We start from the raw sequence: 22,907 nt of genomic DNA on the forward strand, positions 1-22,907 counted from the left end.
CACAATCAAGAACAAGTATCCTCTCCTTTGGATTAATGACTTGTTTGATAAACATCAATAGGCAAGCTACTCTTCCAAGATTGACTTGAGGTCAGGGTATCACCAACTTAGGGTGAGAGGTGAGAATATACCAATGACGGCATTCCAGAATAGATATGGTCATTATGAGTTCCAGAATAGGGTGTTTCAATATTACCTAGATTTATTTGCCATTGTCTTCGTTGACGACATCTGGGTATATTCGAAAAATGAGGGTGAGCATATCAACCAATTGAAGTGGTGTTGCAAGTACTTAAAAAGCATTAATTATTTTCCAAGTATAGCAAATGTGAGTTTTGACTGATGTTGGTAACATTACTTGGTCATATCATCTCTAGTGAGGGAGTTGAGGTTGATTTAAGCAAAATGGAGGCGGTGAAAAATTTTCCTAGACCTTTGACTCCAACCTATATTAAGAGTTTCTTGGGTTTAGAAGATTATTATCGGAGGTTTGTGGAAGGTTTTGCATCCATTAAATCTCCCTTGCCTACCTTGACCGAAAGTGATAAGAAATGTGAGAAGTTTTCAAATGTTGAAAAATAGGCTTACTTCCGCTTTGGTGTTGACATCACCGGAGGGTACAAAGGGTTTTGTTGTGTATTGTGACGCATCCTGAGAGTGTTAGGGGTGTGTGCTTATGCAACAATGGAAGGTGATAGCCTATGCTTCTAAGAAACTTAAGATGCATGAGCAAAACTATCCAACTCATGACCTTGTGTTAGCGGCCGTGGTGTTTGCCTTGAAATTTGGAGGCATTACTTATATGGTGTCCACATTGATGACTATACCGACCATAAAAGTCTCCAATATGTGTTTACCCAAAAATATTTTAATCTCCGACAAATAAGGTAGTTAGAATTGTTGAAAGATTACAATATGAGTGTCCTCGATCACCCCGGCAAGGCCAATGTGGTTGCAGATGCCCTAAGCATATGACTATGGATAGTCTATCTCAAATAGACGAAGCCAAGAAAGACTTAGTGACAGATGTTCACATGTTGGCTAGGTTGGGTGTGAGGTTGGAATATTCTCCAAGTGGTGGATTCATGGTCCATCACAACTCCATTCATCATTGGTAGTTAAGGTAAAGTTCAAACAACACCCTGATAAGTCATTGATGGAGTTAAAGGAATCAGTCTTTTGAAAGATTAACGAGGCATTCTCCTTAGGGGTTGAATTTTGAGGTACCAAGGAAGATTATGTGTTCCCAAGGTAGAGTTGAGGAACCGGATCCTTAAGAAAGGCCATGGGTCCCGCTACTCCATTCATACGGGTTTGACAGAATTGTACCATGACCTTAGGAAATATATTGATGGGAAGGTATGAAAAAGGACATAGCAGAGTTTGTCGCTAAGTGTACGAATTGCCAACAAGTAAAATCTGAACATCAAAAGTTGGGCAGCTTACTACAAGAAATCCAAGTTCCTACTTGTAAGTGGGAAAACATCAATATGGATTTTGTATTGGGTTTAACTTGGAGTCAAAATCAATATGACCTATATGGGTGGTTTTGGATAGGTTGACCAAGTCCGCGCACTTTATTCCCAACAAGTCTACTTATTTGGCAGAAGATTATGCTAGGATCATCATAGATGAGATTGTGTATCGCCATAGTATTCTGTTATCCATCATATCGCATCGGGGTACACAATTCACATCTAGGTTTTGGAGGTCATTCTAAAAAGGGTTGGGTACTAAGGTGAAGTTGAGTACAACTTTTCATCCCCAAACGGATGGTCAAGCAGAAAGTACTATTCAATCCCTCAAGTATATGCCTAGGGCTTGTATTATTGATTTCAAGGCGAATTGGGATAAGCATTTTACTTTGGTGGAATCTACTCATAATAATAGTTTTCGTTCAACCTGTTATTACTATTGTTTGGTCAATGACTTCCTAGGAAAGTAAAAACAATAAAATGGAGTTTTCTATTTCTAAATGAGTGAAAATAAATAACGAACTTGAAAGAGACACTTAACAGCTTTGACAGTTGGATTTTAACCAATTAATCAAAGTAACTAGGGTTTACGTGTTCCCCACAGGTTCATAACTTGATAACTAACTATAACAATTCTTTCCTAGTATCTTTCATGCAAAGTGATAAGTCATGTATTTCTAAATCCTTGGTCCAGCATCCAGAAAATCTCACTCCACATCTTGGTCCGGCTACGTGTGTTGCTATCCTAACTCTTATCCTTACCTCATATTAAGCATCATATTCGATATTTGACTAAGTTATTACCTCGTACCAATCAATACTAGCCTATTAGATAGTATTCACTAAATCTATGTTAATAATTCTTTTCCAATTATCTACCTCCTTGGTCCGGCAAGTAGCATTAAGGCGAGTTCTAATGTTGGCCATCCCTTAAAAAGACTTCTAAGCGAAATAATTATTAATACATGCAAAACACTATTCTAGAATTGTTATTTTAGTTAGGGTTTATCTCATTATTTGTCTATGGTTCCCACAACCCTAGTTATGGAGTTTAGTTACTCGTAGCCATAAACACAATATTCAAAGATAGTAGATAAGAATTCGTGTACTTACTTCAATGAGAAAGATTAAAATCCAAAAGTTTGCTTGATTAATATCAAAAAATCATTTAGAAGAATCTCAAAATCCAACACTAATACACAAAGTCTAAAAATCTGATGTCTAATCTCATAGAGTCTAACCTCAAAAACCAGGTTTGTCGAACTATTTATAAAAAACAAAAAACCTAATTAAACAAAGATTTTATTTGCTGGAAATCTGTCAAAACGTGGTTGGGTCGACGGACCTCGCGACGGACCGTTGTGGTCACGACGGACCGTCATGGACTCCATCGTCTCATACTTGTGCAATTTTTTCTGCTGCTCTCATCATTCCCCTCGACGGCAAGTATGACAGACCGTCATAGGCACAACGGTCCGTCGAGGGTCTTTGTTCCAAAACACTTCAACTCTTAAAATCTGGGTACTGGGATCATTTCTCTGAACTTCACGACGAACCTGCAGGACGGACCGTCATAGCCACGACGGACCGTCACAAGCTTCGTAATCCCATACTTGTTCAGACTTTCCCATCTTCCTTCACCAGCTGCACTACGCTGCCACCTACGGACTGTCACAAGCACGAAGGACCATCATAAGCTCCGTAGGTGGTCTCTTCTGCATTTCTTTGCTCAAAATCTCCGCATTCAGCTTTAGACAGATTTCCTGCAAAACAAAGAGATACTTATATAAAAATTAGCACAAAAAGGCTTTTGGACACACTAAACTTAAGGAAAAAGTATTAATAATACCGTGAAACTACGGTATATCATTCAGCACAGAAGGGGGGGATGGTTCATTGATTGAGTGAGAGGCGACGACGGGGTTTCGTCTGTGGGAGTTTATTTCCTTGCACTTTTTATATTAAAACCTAACTAATTAATTAAGGGTTTTAGGGGTTATTTAGGGATTAAAATAAGACTAGTTCACTAATTTAACTCCCCATATGAAGACCCCAACCCGAATTAATGAAATTACAACTCTCAAAACAAACTCTCTTCCTTCTCTCTGCTTTCTCTCTCTATTTGGAAGACACCATTGAAGACTTGCTAGGAGAGGGATTTGGGGGTTGTAAAGGGACGAGTTCACCATAAAGTATTCAGCAACGTTGAGGTATGGGATCTAATTCACCTTTGAGACCTCTTTCCTCAAAGGGTTCATTCAAAGAATTTACAAAAGTTGGGTTTTCATGTGGGTCTTTTTCAATCTCCAAAATTAGGTTATGAATTGGTTTGTTTTTGTTTTCTATTGGTTAATATGAATAGATTAACATGTATTCTAACATAATTATGGTATATCTAGATGATTTTGTTTAGTTTGTAGATGATGATCCTTAACCCTTAACCCTAAGTTGGATATTGACATGAATTAGGTTGAGATTTGTTCAGTTGACTTGGTTATGGGTTGAATTGCTATTAAACGATGTTTTTACACTAATCATGAACATATTAGATTAAATTTTAGTCTTTCATGCTAGTTTTTGAGAAGATGATCTAGGTTAGGAAGTGAATTGACCTAAGTATCATGTCTTAAGTTATGATCTAGTATTGAATTCTTATGTAGTGATTCTTCTAGCCTTGTCATCATGTTGATTATTGAATTATGATGTTCTATACCCAAGATTTGGTTGAATTAAGGTTTTATGGTAAGGCCTGGATGATGAACTATTAAGGATTCTTCTTAAGTCTTATGATCTCTATCGTTTAGTTCAAATTGTGGTTAATTCTGATAAAGTCATGATGTTATATTGGAGTAAGCTTTGTATTTGGATTGATAGGGTTGTACGATTTTGAATGGAAATTTCTTAACTATATTGTGAAGTTGATTAAGGTGTATGTGTTATATGGATGATGATGACTATCAATGTGCCTTATTATGTTAAGAAATGCTAATATGCTAAGATCACTTATATGAATTGTAATGAAAGGACTTACACTCATGTAGTTGTTTTTGAGATTTTGATAATGATGATTATACAAGGGTTAGTCCCTATGGCCTAAACTAAGCTATTATTTATAACTAAAGGCCTAAAGACATTTCAAAAAGTGACTCTAGCTTAGCACCGAGTGAACTAGAGTGAGGAGTGTCCCTTCCCACATAGGGAAGGTAGGAGCACTAAAGTACTCTTGAGATTTGACTTGAATGCACCAGCATAAAGAGGGTCCCAACTATATCTCCTAGTTCTCAATTTATGTTGTGCCCATAGGAATACTAGCTAGTGGATTCACGTAGTTTCTTTGTTTTATATTTTCGTACTACCTTGGCAAGTAGTCCTCCTTCCTTCGGTGTAAGGTTTTATGACACCGGATTCCACACTAGCTTATGTGGTCTATGTAGGTTATGGCAAAGTGTTCCAAAAGGTAAAATGAATTAAAAGATTGAACTCTAACTAGGATAACCTAAGGGGTGTAACTTAGCTAGGTAGGGGTATGGGACTCTACCTAAGCATTGGTTAGCCATGAGGGGAGTCTTAGAAAAATGTTCATATGTATGTTTATGCTTACAATGATATATGATACATATATGATGAACTTGCACATTGTTGATATTACATTTTTATTAGTTCACTTATGAGTATTCGTTGGTTTACATTATTAAAGTAAGATGAAATGTATACCTGAATGTCATGTTATGTGAAGTGGGATGTTAGTCACGATTCTTGTTGGCATACTTGATTGAGTAAAGTTATGGGGCTTTGCTTGGTTATTGCACTTGTTGACTTTATAGGGGTTCAAAGGTAATTGTCTTGTTTTATTATAGTGAAATGTATTCTTATTCATGTTTATTGTTAATATGACTTGATGATATAGTTACTTGAAGATGTATCTACTTATATGGTATGAATGGTTGAATTGACTAGACTGGATGTTATAGTTATTGTGATGTACATGCCTATGACTTAATGAATATGTAATCTTGATTATTATGGTTTTATTGAATGTGCATAAGGTTTTTAAATGAAAAATACATACTTTACAAAATTCCCCTTTCTCTTAGAATATTTTTCAAGAATGTGTGCATATGGTCTTATATTTAGTACAAGTGGTGTGCTAACCCCATTTATTCCCTTTTCCCTAATATTTAGGTTCCGGTCGTTGAAGTATTTCAGAAGCGACTTGAAGAAGACTTGGATACTTTGATCATCAAAGTAGGGTAGGTCCTTATTTTCCAAGGGCGATGCCAATATCGAGCTTACGTTGTTGTTTAATTCTAAGACTCTTACATTCTCATCTCTTTTCATTTGAGTATGGATTGTATAAGCGTATATGTGACTCTCTTTACATTGATGTATGGGCTATGCCGAAATTCCTAATCATGTTAGATGGTTATGAGATGAGACAATCTTTGAAGACTATGTTCTATCTTATGTATGCAATAAAAGTAGAAGTCTATGTAACCTTCCTATATAAAGGGTCTATGTATACTCGATATATATTATATGTGTATGTAGAGGTCTATGTAAACATCCACGTAGAAGTAATCAAAATTTTTAATATCTCCACTGAATTCGACTTGTGAATGTAATGATGTAAGTTAAGAGGCTAGTCTTAGTCTTTAAAAAGGACGACAAGGCCGATTACGTCTAGGGGGTAAATCCGGATGTGACAAAAGAAAGAAACCTTTATTTTACATTTTCCTAAAAATATCACGAAAATCAAATCTATTTGGATATCACGGACATGCAATACATCACTTAATGTCAAGGTTTTACCTGAAGAACTTTTGCATTTCCAAGAACTTTGGTTGTTCTTGAGTCACCAATATAAACAATGTCTTCTCATTTCTCCACTTGAGTTATGACTTTAAATCCTTTTTAGCTAAACAAATGTGTTTCATAGCACTAGAATCTATCACCCAATTTTTCCCATTTGCCTCAACATTTTTTTTCAGTGTTCGCAATAATCATATCATTCGTTTCATTCAAATGTATTTTTAGCTCAGCGGGATTGTAATTTCTTTTCAATATTCTTTTACATTGAGGTGTATTTTTTATGAAGGTTTTATTTTTAGGATTGGATTTGTAATCATGTCTATTTACATGCCTATAATTTTTATTTTTCTGAAGTCTCCGACAAAATGATTTGAACAGTAGCAATTAGTATAGCACCAACATTAGTATTGTCAATAGTTTCAAGACGCATATTATATACACTAGTTTCTTAGGTTGTTGGGAAACAATTAAATATCACAATAGTAATAATAATATCACTTATTATTAGCAAAATAGTAGTCTTAAAAATTAGATAAATATTACTATGATGATATAAAATAATAGTGCACACAATTAATATTTTAGTCGTGTTGGACACTATACTAAGAAACTATTTCAACAGCATCGTGAAATGTTCCCAAGATTAAACAAGTCTTATCTATTTAAATAAAGGATACAAAAATCAACAAATTAATTAACATAAAAAAGTTATTAGAGGAAAATAAAGTAACAAAACCAAAAATTTAATTTACTAAAGAAGCTAAAAGTGAGAGAGAGAGAGAACGAGGGTGGGAAGAGGGAATAAGAAAATACTGTAGTATTTTTCTGGTGATTATTATTATCAATTGGAGAGGTTCTACTTTAAATGCTAGAAGAATTTCCTTTTCTTTGCCAAGTGTTAAGGGAAGTGGCCAAAGCAATGGCATACTGCTGTCAAGTATTTCATTGTTGTCATCTTCCCAAGACAGAGAACTTGTTAAACACACTTCACTTGATTTTTTGAATACATATCTAAAAAATTTATTTTGAAATAAAATATTTTCTTTACATTTAACGTGACGACATATATTATATAGACATAGCAAGTAAATAGGTGTGTGAGAGACAGAGATGTGAAATAACTATATGTTATAGAAGGGTTTATTGGGGGTTGTTGGGGGGCGTGGGATTGGGTTGGTAGGCGTAGTTAGACCAATTTCCTTGTCATTATTTTACCAAAAGCAGGAATAGAATCAGTTGGATGTTTCTTTTAGCCCATCTCTTAATATATATATATATATATATATATATATATATATATATATATATATATATATATATATATATATATACGCGCGCGAAAAAAATCGGAAATATATTTGAACTTTGATTGAAATTGTTGCAACAATTTCAAATGATGTAATGATTTTTTACCCTTTGCACTATTTAATATTATATTTTAAAGTTATATATGTGTCCACGTGGTTATCATAATTATTGTATGATTATAAATAGTAATTTATCCACGTGAACACATATATACGTGCAACGTACACTATTAAATAATGAAAGGAATAATATGTACTGCACAAAGTTTGAAATTGTTATAGCAATTTCGATCAAAATTTAAATATATCTTGAACCCTCAAAGTTGTCTCAATTACACATTTATTTGATAAAGACCGAAGTTTAATTAATAACGGCATCGATCCTATGTCAGCAGCTGAGGAAATGCATTAAGAATTTGAATTATGTGTGAGGTAATGTATGTTATAATAAATTAATTAAATAAGTCCTTTTCAACTGATGAATCTACTACCAATAAGGCTGTATATATATTGACTTGGTAGGAGGATATGACAGGTTTATTGTTTAATCATATTGAGTACTCAATTGCTGTAACAACTTAACAACCATAAGGGATGAAAATCAGCATGTCAGTATCAAAAGTATCTGACTTAATTATGCTTACACATGGGAAAGTCGTGTTTATTTTATATATATATATATATATATATGTCCAGTTGAGTGAAAGTAGTAGTTGTCTTTAATATATTATCATCATACTGACTGGTTCCTAAAACATGGCCAGCTAGCAACCCCAACCCCAACATATATATATAAATTGATGTGGAGGAAATTAATGTTAATTGAACAAATGAGTGGGAGAACGTTGGTGTTGATATTGTCCCTTTGGGCTGTCCTTACTATCGTGACCCCTATCCTTGTCCGCCTGTCTGCTTCTGCCACACCAAAAGGCGAATTTTTCGTCATTACACACACTACTGCTAGTAAGGGATTTTTTTCTTTCTTTACCAAATTAAACAAAGAAGCTAAAATTTAAACGAATCTTCGATGTGCAGGTGAGAAAGTGATGGGGTTGCTGCCAAGAAAGGCGCTTGTTGCACAACCATCAAATAAACGCCATTTTGAGGTTGAAGACATCAATTATTCTTCGCTGCTTTTTCGGTTGTTTTAGACATAGCTTTTCATCTATACAGTATATATATACACACATACCAAATAAATAAATTGCTACTTTCTTCTAAACTTGCCTTTTTCTTTTGCAATCTTAGTTCATTATGCTAAAAATTTAAGGTACACAAATAACCAAAGTTGTACCCTTTATCCCAAAAAAAAAAAAAAAGGTTTATGCGCCTTTTTCCCTTTGTTTTCATCCCAAAAATTATTTACTCTTTTGATTTTTTTTTGTTTTGTTTTTACATTCTTGGTTCTCCCATTAAATTTACGTATAATCTTTCGGTCTAAGTTCAATTTTTTTCCCATTGGTATGGTTGACTTTCTTCCTTTTATTAATTTCACTAAAAATTCCTTTCACCTGGTCATATATATATTGTGACAACTAACATATTGATAATAGTAACCTAACGACTTATTCGCCGTCCTAAGTAAACTATTTAAATTTTTATAAATAAAATAAATAAAGGTGTCCTAATAGTGTTAGATGAATGGTACTACTCCTCATTCTTATTATTACGTGACCGGTGGGTATAACACCTCTTAAGAAAAATATTTAAGGAATTGTTTGTTAGTTGGTTACAGAGGGACACCCAAGATTTGAAAATAGGGGAGGGTTGGAGGGGGGTAAAGGGTACCTAAACATTTTTGGAGCATTCATTATCATAGCTTTTTTTTTTGTGCACGTATTAAAATAACATTATTCATATCCGGAAGCATTTTTTCATGCCAATTCAAAAAACCTAAGAAAAGACCCTAGTTTATTAAAGACTCACTTTTATCATTACCTCGAAAAAACAGTTCAGATTCCAAGAGGAACCTCGCAACATTAGAAAAAGCCTCTAAACGAATTCGATGCTTGATTCTTATTTTCTGAGATTGCTTATTGAGATTAATTCTTAAAATTTAGCATCTTGTTGAAACACCTCTTATGGAATCTATTTACTTCACCAACATGTAAATTGAATCGTTTCAAAATATAATTCCAATCAATTTTCATGAAAATATCACTGCATTTCTTTTTACATAATATATCCACCTGAAATCACAAGAATCAACAATATTTTCTTTTTAAAAAATGCTTAAAAATAACTTACCAATAGTTGTAGATTTTCTATGAGTTTTAAGAAAAGCATTTTTAAAAAGGTATAACTCTAGAGTAAAAGGTTCAAAGTTCGGAAAAATATTGACCTTCCACGGGAATCAAACTCGCACAGTCACTCTTTGGTTGAGCAACTTCAACCAATTTGCCCAAACACCTTTTAGTCATAAGGGTGCACAATTAAATATATAATCATTTATTCACTATCTATACATATATGTACGATTATTTTTAAATAGTTACCGGATGAAGGTGCACCCTCACGGATGCACGTGGGTCCGCCGCTAGTTGGTTAATGTTATTTCATATAGGATGTTAAAATGAGCTCAAATATAAGTAACATGTCCAATCTATCCAAATTCTATGCATTGGGTTCAATATAGTATAAATTGAATTCAATCTCAACTCATTCATGTCTTAATATATTTTTAAAGAATTTTCAATTGAGCAAAATTTTAATATCCAATTTCAACCCATATAAGACACTTACACATTAATGTTCATATTGAAAAGGTATAAATTACTATCTTCTTTATATCTTGTAGGATTTCTCTATCCATTTGTATCTTATTTTAGTTATATTCTTGAGTTGAAATTCCAATTGTTTTTATAAAAGTTAAAAAATAATATGTTAAAATTATTGAGATTATGCAGGGCAAATCGGTCATAACACAATTAGGTTTTTATCTCATTCGAACCAAACATATTTGAGCTCAAGTAAATTTGGTCGGATCATGACCCAACCTACTTTTTATTTCAACCCATTATCTCTAGTTTCAACACTACATGCACTTTCGACACCCCTAAATATTGTTATTCATCTTGTATTCCAAACATACTTAGAATAAAACTTTGAACATCTTTGTAAGACAACAAGGTTTAAAAACATTTTCACAACAAGAAAATTAAAACTAGTAGCGAAACTAGAATCAGAAACAGATTTAAAAATATATATATATACTAAATACTTTTCTTAGAGAAGAATTGTTGTTAATATGTGTCTAAAGAATCTTACTGATTCCAACAAACTTTGCAGAAACACGAAGTTATCAAGTTTAATGAACCAGTAAGAACAAAAGAATAGAAGAACTGAAATTTATTCACAAATCTAAAATTTGTAAAACAAGTACCAGAATCTGGAATATTTTTAATAGGAAAAAAAAGTCCACTGAACTCACAATGTCCCCTTAAGGATATTATTCCCCTCTAGTATCCGAGGTTTGATTTGGAATATGACCTCCCAGGGTAAAATGATCTCAATCACCAGAGTATAGATACCAAAGCCTCCGTTGTCAGTGAACCGCTCAACGGCAGTAAAGTACACTTAGAATACTAGATTAGTCGGTGAAGAAAAAGCCTATGAATTCTTTTTATAATGAGAGGAAATCCCTCAATTTATAGAGAACAAAGGGTACTGCGAAAAGGTTCTTATTGTCACAAACCTTTGAAAAAGTCACAATCTTTCAGAAAGTCGTCACCTTTCATAAATTTCATAATTTTCCATAAAAGTCACAACTTTTCATAAAAGTCACAATTTTTCATAAAAATCACAACTTTTCATAAAAGTCGCAACATTTCATTAAAGTCACAGCTCTTCATAAAAGTCGCAAATCTTCATTTTCCATTCGCACCTTTTTAAAATTCAACAATCTCGCACATGAATGGGGAATGACTCGAAGACAAAGAAACGGAGAAGTATGTGTACTTTACAAGCAAGAATTAATTGCATCTGGATAAGTAGGTTTCTCCTTGGACTTTTCGTAGTGAACATATGTTGAATATACTCAGTCAATCGGTAGATGCGATACCTTTGGATCGTCGAACTTTGGTGTATACCTAGACAATCATATGTCACACAATTAACCCTTTACTGTTTATGGTTCTTACGGTTGTGTTTGTTTTAGCCATGAACACCTCCTGGTTTCATGAGTATATAGAGAGATGTGCTTTTGACAATCATCTTCTTTGAAGCGGCTTACACTTCACACTCCCATAGGTTATTCCTAACCGTGTTATCGTGTAGATACACTATTTGGTCAACTCTGCCAAACTTAGCAAATCATTAAAACCATTAAGCTTTATTAACTCATTAACAAGTCTTAATGTTGTATCCTTGTCCCTGAGCATTGTCTTCATCATGAGAATGGATTGAGTTTGTTGACAATGTCAAACCGTCATTCACAACTTTGTTTTTCTCCTTGAATCTAGCTCTTGGGATCTCCAATCAGCGAGATAGAGTTACCGCCATTATGACTTGACCTAAGCCGTATATTCATTCCCTTAGATGATCTTTTAACTTCCTCTCTAGTTAGGCCTTTTTGTAAGTGGATCCGATACATTATCCTTTAACTTTACATAGTCAATTCTGATAATTCCACTAGAGAGTAGTTTTCTAACTGTATCATGTCTATGTCGTATATGACGAGACTTTCCGTCATACGTCATGCTCCATGCCCTACCTATTGCATCTTTACTGTGAAAGTGTATGCATACTAATGCCAATGGTTTTGGCCGAAATAAAATATCTATGAAGAAATTCCGGAGTCTTTCAACTTATTCACCGACCTTATCTAGAGCACCTAGCTCAAAGATAATTATAGAGCTAGCGATACATGTCTCTTTTGAAATATTTCTAAGAGATTACTCCTGTACCAAAAGTAAATACATATCCACTCGTGAATTTTACTTCATTCGTCCGATGATTCAATTTGCATTACTATATCTTTCAATATTGTTGGATATTGTTATAAAGCAAGACAAGGTTTTAAGTATTATTTTGAATACTCCAAAACTCTATTTATTTTCATCTAATGAATTTATTTGGGATCACTTGTAAACCGACTCAGTTTAAAATAGCAAATGCTATATCTGATCGCACACACTATATGATATACATCATGCTTCCCAAAACTCTAGCACAATCCAATTGTGAGTCACTTTTGTTTTCACTCTTTTGAAATACAAAGTTCACATTTATAGGAGACTTGACAATATTGACATCCAAATATTTGAACTAGTTAAGTACCTTTTCAATGCAATGAGACAGTGAAAATGCTAAACATTATGGAGTTCTACGAATTCCTATATCTAAGATCGCATTAGCAACTCCAATAATTTTTATTTCACTTGCTTTATAGCATACATTTAGTAGTATTTATGTCATTAGTGTCTCTATTGATGGTCAACATATCACAAATATACAAATAAACAATGACCTTATGATTTTAATGTGAAAACATTTATCACTTCAATCATTCTTCAATCCATTTGCCGACATGGTTTGATCAAATTATTTCATTGTTTGGGTGCTTCCATAATGTGTCATTGTTCGGATTGTTCCATGTAAATTTGTTTCTCCAATTCTACATTTAAGAAAGTTCTTTTCACATTCATTTGATGAATTTGAAGGTCATATACTACACTAATAATTTTTGCATATGAATGAATGTAATTCTAATTACTAACGAGTATATATATCAAAAAGATCAAAACTTAATTTTTTTGATCTAAAGCCTTTGACACAAAGTCTTGCTTTATATTTTTCAACAGTTGCTTCAACGGTTATTTTCCTTCTAATGATTCACTTTGAACCCAAAGGTTTATTTTCTTGAAGAAGATCAATTAACTTCCAATATTGTTTATTGACACTATCTTTCAAAAATATGAGTCTAGAAAAGACACAGGAAATGTTACAAAATCATATTCGAAGGAAGTAAATGTCCTTTAACATTTACTAAGCCTCTGAATCTCTTTATTAAGTACATTATCCTTGGCCTTTTAGACCCTTCTCTCTATTATTCAAGTCTAATTTTACAATCCACAATCATATGTCCTATTTTAATTCTTCTAGGAATAGGAAATTGGACTTTGACTAGATACCCCCACACTTTTGAAATATTTCAAGTTGAATTTCCTTCCTTTCCATTTCTCATATGGAAAAGATTGTATTCTGATCAAATAAAATTGCTTTCTTTCTAAAAAGACAACTTTTTGTTGTTCCCATTTGCAATAAGGATAGATCCTCCATACAAGTTTTGTGTAAACCAAAACTTATAAATAATGCATCCATTAGTTCTTTCAACGTTCGGTTTTTCATTAGATTGAGGTGAATATGACAGTAGTTTGATGGATATTCCACTTTCCAAACATATTTCTGTACAATGAGATTTATATTCTCCATTCTTATCAGTTCTTACATTTTTTCACATTGATTTTCAACTTCGATATTACATTGTCTAGACATTTCTATTGCTTCATCCTTACCATTCAACAAATAGACATAGTCATTTCTAATGCAATTCTCAATAAAAGTAACAAATACTTTTTTCCACCATGAGATGGTGTTAACTTAATATCACAAATGTCAGTGTAAATCAATTCTAAGGGATTACAATTCCTTTCAACAGATTTATATGAATGCCCAACATACTTAGATTCCACAAAAACTTGATATTTTTATTTATTGCACTCAAGGTTAGGGAAAACTTATAAGTTGATCAGTTTTTCTTACAAGGTTTTGTAATTGACATGCTCCAAGTGTTCATGTCACAAACATTGACTCAAGCAAGTAAGAACAAATAAAAACATTGAGTTCGAAAAGCTCTTCGCGAGGTAGCTTTTTCCTCACTAATATTTTGTTCCCATTTCTTACAATTTTGTGTGATACAAACATTGTTTAGATTGTCAAAAGCCCTTTTCAGATGGACATTTACATAACTTTAAATATGATTGTTATAGAACTATCCATGAACAAAATTTTGTCGGGTTCAGTAAATACAATATAGTCCAAATGTTATTTTTACAAAAAATATAACAAATGACAACTCACCAATATTCATGTCTATGCAAATACTTTTATTATAATAGACATATCTTTTCATGAAAAATGACAATATTTTAATTGATTTTTTTCCATAAAAGAACACAATTATTTTGAACAAGTATATATATAATTTGGATGTTTCATACTAGTCACACTATATTCTAGTAATAGAGAAACTCAATAACCACAATACCAAATATACACCATGAATTTTGTGGGTATAACATAATACAAAAGTATCATTGAATTTCATATCTTTTGCTCCAAAGTTAATTTAGACATCAAGTCTAATCATAAGCAAATAACTACCACATTTCAAATGTGATCTTGAAAATATTTTTCAAGTACTCGAAAATTGTTTTTCCATATATTTTAATGTTGGAAACATTATTCTACAAAAGAATTATAGAGCTGCAATTCTCTTTGGCAATATTTACGCAATGTCAAATTTCATTCCATAGAGATACAAAATCAAAAATTCTAAGTTACTGGTATTTTTCCTCTATCAAAAATAGACATACCACTTAGTGTTTTAAATACTAACAATAATGACAAAAAAGTTGTACAATTTATTTCTATATTACGTCGAAGTTTATAGAAAATCAAAAGTACAACATTGACTTATTATGTGAAGCTTTCATATTCTTCAAATCAATTGCATAGTCCAATTTATCTTGAGTAAAAACCACAAAAGTTTTTAGTCTACAAAAATCAGACACACTAATATTTCTTATGGAGTAAAAAACTACAAAAGTCTTTTTTTTTCTCCAAACAGAATAACACATATTCTTTATCACATAGAAATATTTTTCTTATCAAGTAGTCTTCCAACTATAACATTATGACGTACTAATTTATTAAACAAAAATATGCATCTCTTATTTTTGTTAACTAAAGAATTCTAAAAGCAACAATATTTGCGAAGTAAAATTCATTCCACAACATATGGTTTGCAAACCTTTTTTCGAAGATACACATAATAAAAAATAAAAAATCAAAGATTATAACTCTTAGAAATTATTTTCCTCCTTAGATAATTTATTAACAAGGTTACCTGGTAATCTTTAAACGGAATACCATAAAAATTTTATGTTACATTCTCACTTCGCCTTGCTAAACAAAACAACAAATTTTGAAGAAATAATGCATTTATCTTCTACTTCCATGATCAGATTCTCTCAATAAGTAGAATACAAAAAATACTAACATTATAATAATTTCCTTAAGATGCTTGTATTCCAAACATACTTAGAACAAAACATTTAAGACAACAAAGTTTAAGAACATTTTCACAACTAGAAATTAAAACTAGTAGTGAAACTAGAATAAGAAACAAATTTAAAAAAATATACAAAATATTTTTCTTAAGGAAGAATTGTTGTTAACATGTGTCTAAAGAATCTTACTGATTCCAACAAACTTTGCAGAAACACGAATTTACCAAGTTTAATGAACCAGTAAAGAACAAAAGAATAGAAGAACTGAAATTAATTCACGAATCTGAAATTTGTAAAACACTTATCAGAATCTGGAAAATTTTCAATTAAAAAATCAAGTCTACTGAACTCACAGTGTCTCCTTAAGGAAATTATTCCCCTCTAGTATCCGAGGTTTGATTTAGAATATGACCTCCCAGGGTAAAATGATCTCAATTACCAGCGTATAGATACCAAAAATTCGGGTGTCAGTGAACCACTCAACGACAGTAAAGTACACTTGGAATACAAGATTTAGTAGTTGAAGAAAAAGTTCATGAATTCTATATTAAAATGAGAGGAAATCCCTCAATTAATAGAAAACAAAGGGTAGTGCGAAAAGGTTCTTATTGTGCCTTACCGGAAAGGTCACAAACCTTTGGAAAAGTCACAATCTTTCAGAAAGGTCGTCACCTTTCATAAAAGTCACAACTTTTCATGAAAGTCACAATTTTTCATAAAAGTTGCAACTTTTCATATAAGTCACAACTTTTCATAAAAGTCACAACATTTCATAAAAGTCACAACTCTTCATAAAAGTCGCAACTCTTCATTTCACATTCACACCTTTTTAAAAACCCAACATCCTTTACTTTAACTCTTTGTTTTTATCTTCTCATTACAATTATTGAGTCACTGGGATATACCTACAATATTGCAATACTACAATCTGCAATGAAAAAGTTTTTATTAGTAATTGTCTAATGATCGTTAATGGTTTTCATTAGAAGTGTTGTAATTATTTCTCTTTATAGTTCATATCAAAATTGTCTCGGTTGTTATGAGGAATCCTTTCAAATTTGTTAGTTAGGGCAATATTGACATCTCTATTAAAATTAATATGGAGTTTCATTAAGTGTTTTATATAGTAATGGACTAACATGGAAAAGTTCCTCAGTGACTACTGGCTACTGTTTATTCTTGATTACTGATTTGTGATTAGTAATTCTCAGTTAAAATTGTGGAAACTGTTAACAGTTAACTCGATTACAGAACTGATGACAATCAGTTACTGATAAATCAGTAATCGATATATTGATATCTGAATGATTCCATAATGGTATAGCACAATTACAGATCAATAACCAATCTGTAAAGATTGAACATCGTTGCATTCTTGAAATAGGGTTGCTCGACTTTTTTCTCCTTTTTACATGCTGATTTTTATGTTTTATATGAATGATTTGACTAGGGTAAGTTCTAATTAGTTTACTAGGTTAAAAATGACAAATACTATGTAGTTTTAGGGGTTAAATGGCGTATTTTAGAGGTCTAACCCACAAGAAAAAGATTAAACGACCCCTGACTTAACTGTTGTCGGGGGTATCGACATACCATACCGATTGTTCGTGCTGGTTGGCCGTCGTTTGAGACTGAGGCTAGAAATAAGGAGCATTAATCCACAGAACAGGACCATGGTATTGGCTTGACCTACGGTACGTGGGTTGAACCTTTGATGATTTTTGAGGTTGGTTCGCGGGATAGGTGTAGGTAACCATCCACGGACCACCAGTATGGACCGTAGATCACCTTACGATCCATGGGTTGCACCTGTAGTTTCTGAAAATCTACATTTGGTAGTTCTAGAATACGATGTGTTACACCTCCTCAACCCATCCCATGCTGTCTCAAAAGGAACGTTGTTATAGAAATTGAAATTGTGGGGATAATATAAGTGAATGTTGTAATTTTTGTTTTGAATGTTGTTGAAGAATAATAGAGAATGTGAATAGAAATCAATTGTAAGAGATACATGGGTATGTGGGAATGGTGGTGAACGTGATATGTGTAAGTGGAGAAATTACTTGAAAGTACTAATTGATAATTACCTCTTGTAGTGCCTTATTTTCGCTCTTAGTAATTATCGATTGATTCTCTCACCAAGCAATTAAGATAATAATATTGGAAAAATTTTCAAAATGTCAATATTTTAATATTTAATAAGACTAATTGTCAATACTTTTAATATTTAGTAAAAATGTCAAAAAAAAATAAACAATTGTTAAAAACAGAAAGGAGAAATTTAAGGGAGATAAAATTATTAAAAAGAAGCAATTGCTTAAAAGTCTTATCAGTTACAAATATTCAAAAATAAAAAACTAATCCACAATTTATCAAAATAAACCAACTTCCATTTTTTTTTCTTCTTTCACCATGTTTTAAAAAATACGCCAATCACCATTTTTCTATAAATTCAATATTCAATTTTATTAATTTTTTTTGAAACAGTTTATTCTTCTGAGGCATATTTTGACGTTATAAAATTATAATTTATCTTAAAAAATATCAGAAATTTTAAGAAATTATTTGTCTATCATGTTAAGGTTATGAAGTTTATGTATCTATTTTAATAAATTTTCCAATGTTTAAAATACAATACTCATGTATTCATGATATAAGTATTCATCCATCTTACATATGTATTTTATTTTGCTTATTTTCAACATCACTTTTTATGCCAAATAGTTTATACTTAGATTTTATTTCATATTCGTTTTAATGTATACCATAAATTTATATTTAGATTTGGTTTCGTATTCGTCCTAATGTATATTATAAATGTTTGTATTTATATTTTGATTTTTTATTCATCTCAACTATAAATAGCATAAATACAGTTTATTTATGTATTCATTATATGAGTATTCATCTTAAATTGCATCAGTCAAATAATTTTTTATTTTATTTTGCTCATTATATGTTTATACCGACTAATTTTTTTTATTTCGTTTTCGTTCACAATTTTACATAATCAAAATACAGGTTTGTATTTAGATTATCACTTTGTAAACATAAATTTGACTACAAACTACAAAACATTCAAAATACTTTCAAATACTTTTGCGAAACAACTCAATACCTAAATGCTAATGTGGATTCTACTAAATTTGAAATATAAAAACAAATCATAAAAAAGTATCGACAAAAATTATTTTAAATACTAAAAATCTGAAATACATAACTATTTTATGAGTAAGTTGACAAACACACATAAAAATTTAAAAAAATGATGGAAAATCCTCAATGCATATTATCCGAAAATTCAACGTAATGTGTTATTTTTAAAATAATATCTCGCAAAATAAATGATGAATTCAAAAATACCTTTATCAATTGAGAGATTTCTTGATTAATTTATTGATCTGAATAAATTGTTACGAACATGAATAATTAATTCTTCTTCAACAATGAAGAAAACAATAGTGAAATTTTGATGAAATAAAAAAAAGAAAAGTAAATGATGGGGATGGTGAAAACTGAAAAGTTGATGAAAGAGAAAAGAAAATTAAAAAGTGAAAGATGAAAAATAAATTTAATGGTATTAAAGCAGAGGAAGAAGTGTAAATGGGAAACGGAGGTAGAATTTGGTTCAAAGTTAGACTGTATTGAGAAATAAAATTTGAATACTAATAATTTGTTGTGACGAAAAGATGAAACCGAAAATCTAACAATAATGAACGCCAAGTTTAACGTGGAAAAACCCTTCAAACCGAAGGTAACAACCACGAGATCGACAATATCCGAATTGCTTGACTATACCAATAATAGGGTTACAAATATTATTCTAATGGCTACACAACAAGTGCCAAAAGAGAACAAACAATAGCTACACCAATAAAAGATAAATAGAAAGAAACACCATCCAAACCCAGCTTCTGTTCGGGACCTAAAACAGGGTTTGTCTTACCTCTGAATCTGATCTCCACCGTTCAAATCAATCAAAAATATATCAGGCACACTCGTTCAAAATTTTATCTCGATCCAACAGTTAGTTAATCGAAAAAAAAGATTTGAACGTTGCTGGTCGGAGAAAAAGACTGTAGCAAAAGAACCCTTTTATTTCTCTCTTTTCTCTTGTTGAAAGCTCTCTAAAAAAAACCTCTCTTATGTTCTAACGTCTTTCAAAGACAATATCAATGAGAAATTATTATTCTCTCAAAACCATCCACTATTTATAGAGTTGTGCTTTTCCTTTCAAAGCCAAAACCAAGTACAAATAGGATTATAATTCCAATCCTTTTCCTAGTAGAATTGGAAACCAAATAAAGAGAATAATTTCAATCCTTTTCCAAGTAGGATTAGGCCATAGGCCTTTGGCTGGAAAATGGGCAATAACCCAACAAACTCCCCCTCCAACCAAGGGGCCAAGTGGACTTCAAGTGGAGAAACTTTTGACAGGCTTCCTGCCCGCCACACTTTTACAAAACTCATGATTTTCTAAGATGAGTTCTTTCCACTTATCTCTATGAGTATCTAACATGACTTCATCATAACCTTCAGGTTTTCCCATATTAGTCAATAGAATATACTCATCATGAGAATAACGTTTTGAGCTTCGCTTCTCTCTGAAGCATCCGAAGCGGTCATTAGAACATGGTTGGTTGATTATCAACCACAACATCATCAGTAGGAACAATCATATGTTCTACACTCTCATCATTATCTTGATCATTACCTTGGGTTCCCTCATGTTCAGAAGATGTATCAATAATAGGAATTGGATCAACATCAACTAAGCTCTCATCAGTATGAGAATCTAGTTTCTCAGTATTGTCAATATATTCAATAGTTTGATCTTCAAAGAACACAACATCTCAACTGCTTATGAGTTTCTTATCAATTGGATCATAAAAGCGATATCCAAACTCATCTTGACCATAAACAATGAAGATTTATTGGTTAGTTTTAACATCCAATTTCGACCTATCATCTATTGGAACATGCACACAAGCTTTACACCCAAACACTTTCAAGTGATCATAAGAAACATCCTTATCAAACAAAACTCTATTTGGAACATCACCATCCAAAGCAACAACAGGAGACAAATTGATAATATAAGCAACAATGCTAAGTGCTCCAACCCAAAAAGAATTTGGAAGTTTAGCCATTGAAAGCACACATCTAACTCTCTCAAGTAAAGCTCTGTTCATCCTCTATGTCAAACTATTTAATTGAGGAGTCTTTGGAGGAGTCTTCTGATGACGAATTCCTTGCGATTTTTTGTAGTCATAAAAGGGACCAATATACTAACCACCATTATCAGTGCGAATACATTTTAATTTCTTTCCCGTTTGTCTCTCAGATAAGGCTTGAAACTGTTTAAACACATCAAGCACTTGATCTTTGACTTTCAAAGGATATACCCAAATCTTGCGAGAATGATCATCAATAAAAGTAGCAAAGTAAAGTGCACCACCTTTTGACTTCATTTTGTAAGGACCACACAAATCTGAGTGTACTAGCTCCAATAACTCAGATTTTCTTGAAGAAGGATGACTGACAAAAGAAACTCTTTTCTGTTTCCCTGCTAAGCAATGAACACATCTTTTCACCTTTGCATGTTTCATACCAGCAGGCAAATTCTTCTTATCCAAGTAGGTGATCCCCCTTCTCGCTCATATGACTAAGCCTCTTGTGCCATAATTCTTATAAAGTCTTTCTCTCCACCAAATAAAAAGAGTCACCAAGAATAGATCCTTGTGTCATGTATAAATTTGAATGTTTTCTTCCTCGAGCTAAAATCAGTGAGCCTTTGGTGAGATTCCATTTGACATTGCACAAGTCATTATGGTATCCATCATCATCTAGTTGTCCTATAGAGATCGGATTTATCGGAATGTATGGAGCATGCTTTACATTCTGAAGGACCAACGTTAAAACAGTTTTGGTTTTCAAACAAACAGTGGCAACACCAAACACCTTAACCTAACCAAGATTACCCATCTTTAACACTTCAGAGTTAACAGAAGTATAATATGGAAAAAAGTCTTTTCTTGGTGTGACATGTGATGTAGCTCCAGAGTTTACTATCCAACTTGTATCTTGAGATACAAAATTGATGACGTCTTTAAGACAAGCGAAGAGAAGGTCATTTTGGACAACAAAAACAACATTATTTTCATTGTTTTCTTTCTTCTTCCCTTCTTTGAAATCTTGCTTCAATTGTTAACAAAATCTTTTAATATGTCCTTTCTTTCCACAATGATAACATATAATATTTGGATTCTTGAACTTCGACTTGCTTCTACTTTTACCTCTACTCCTCGGATCTCTTGTCTTATGTATCAATCGATCATATGTATATAGAACATCTGAATGTGAAGATGTGTCTTGAAATTTTCTTGTAACCTCTTCATTCAACACACAACTCTTTGCATATTCCATAATCACTTTTCCACTAGTGGCAGAATTTGTTAAAGAAACATGAAGAGTTTCCCAAGAATCTTGTAGAGTATTAAAGAGCCAAAGTCCTTGTACTTCATCATCAAAACTAACACCCATTCATGATAGCTGATCAAGAATACCCTGAAAATCATTTATATAAATAAGAATAGGACTTCCCTCCTTGTATTTAAATGTCATCAATTTCTTTAACAAGAACAACTTGTTTTGCCTATTTTTGAAGCGTAAAGTGTCTCCAACTTTTCCCACAGTGTTCTAGCATGTGTCTCATTCAAAATATGGTTGTGAATATTATCTTCAAGCAATTGTCTTATATATCCACATACTTTTTGGTGCTCAAATTCCTAATTTTTATCAGTCACATTCTGGGGTTTATAAGCAGAATAAACCGGAAGATGCATCTTCTTCATGAACAATAGATCATTCATCTTGCTTTTTCATATTGTAGTTTCTTCCATTTAGACATACCATTTTTCTCATATTCCCCTACATATCAATAAACTTAGCTCTTATTCCAGTTGTTGTGACGGAAAGATGAAACCGAAAATCTAAAAATAAAGAACACCAAGTTTAACGTGGAA

General features: G+C 32.3%; 1 long non-coding RNA gene across 1 annotated transcript; it reads left to right on the top strand.

Moving 5' to 3' along the window:
* Window positions 1-8,293: 8,293 nt before the first annotated feature.
* Window positions 8,294-8,813, top strand: LOC112941898 (uncharacterized). The gene is made up of 2 exons (XR_003247551.2): window positions 8,294-8,554; window positions 8,627-8,813. It is a non-coding gene; the product is annotated as an uncharacterized lncRNA (long non-coding RNA).
* Window positions 8,814-22,907: the final 14,094 nt, after the last annotated feature.

The sequence above is a fragment of the Solanum lycopersicum genome, chromosome 7 (assembly GCF_036512215.1).
Source record: "Solanum lycopersicum chromosome 7, SLM_r2.1".
NCBI lineage: Eukaryota > Viridiplantae > Streptophyta > Magnoliopsida > Solanales > Solanaceae > Solanum > Solanum lycopersicum.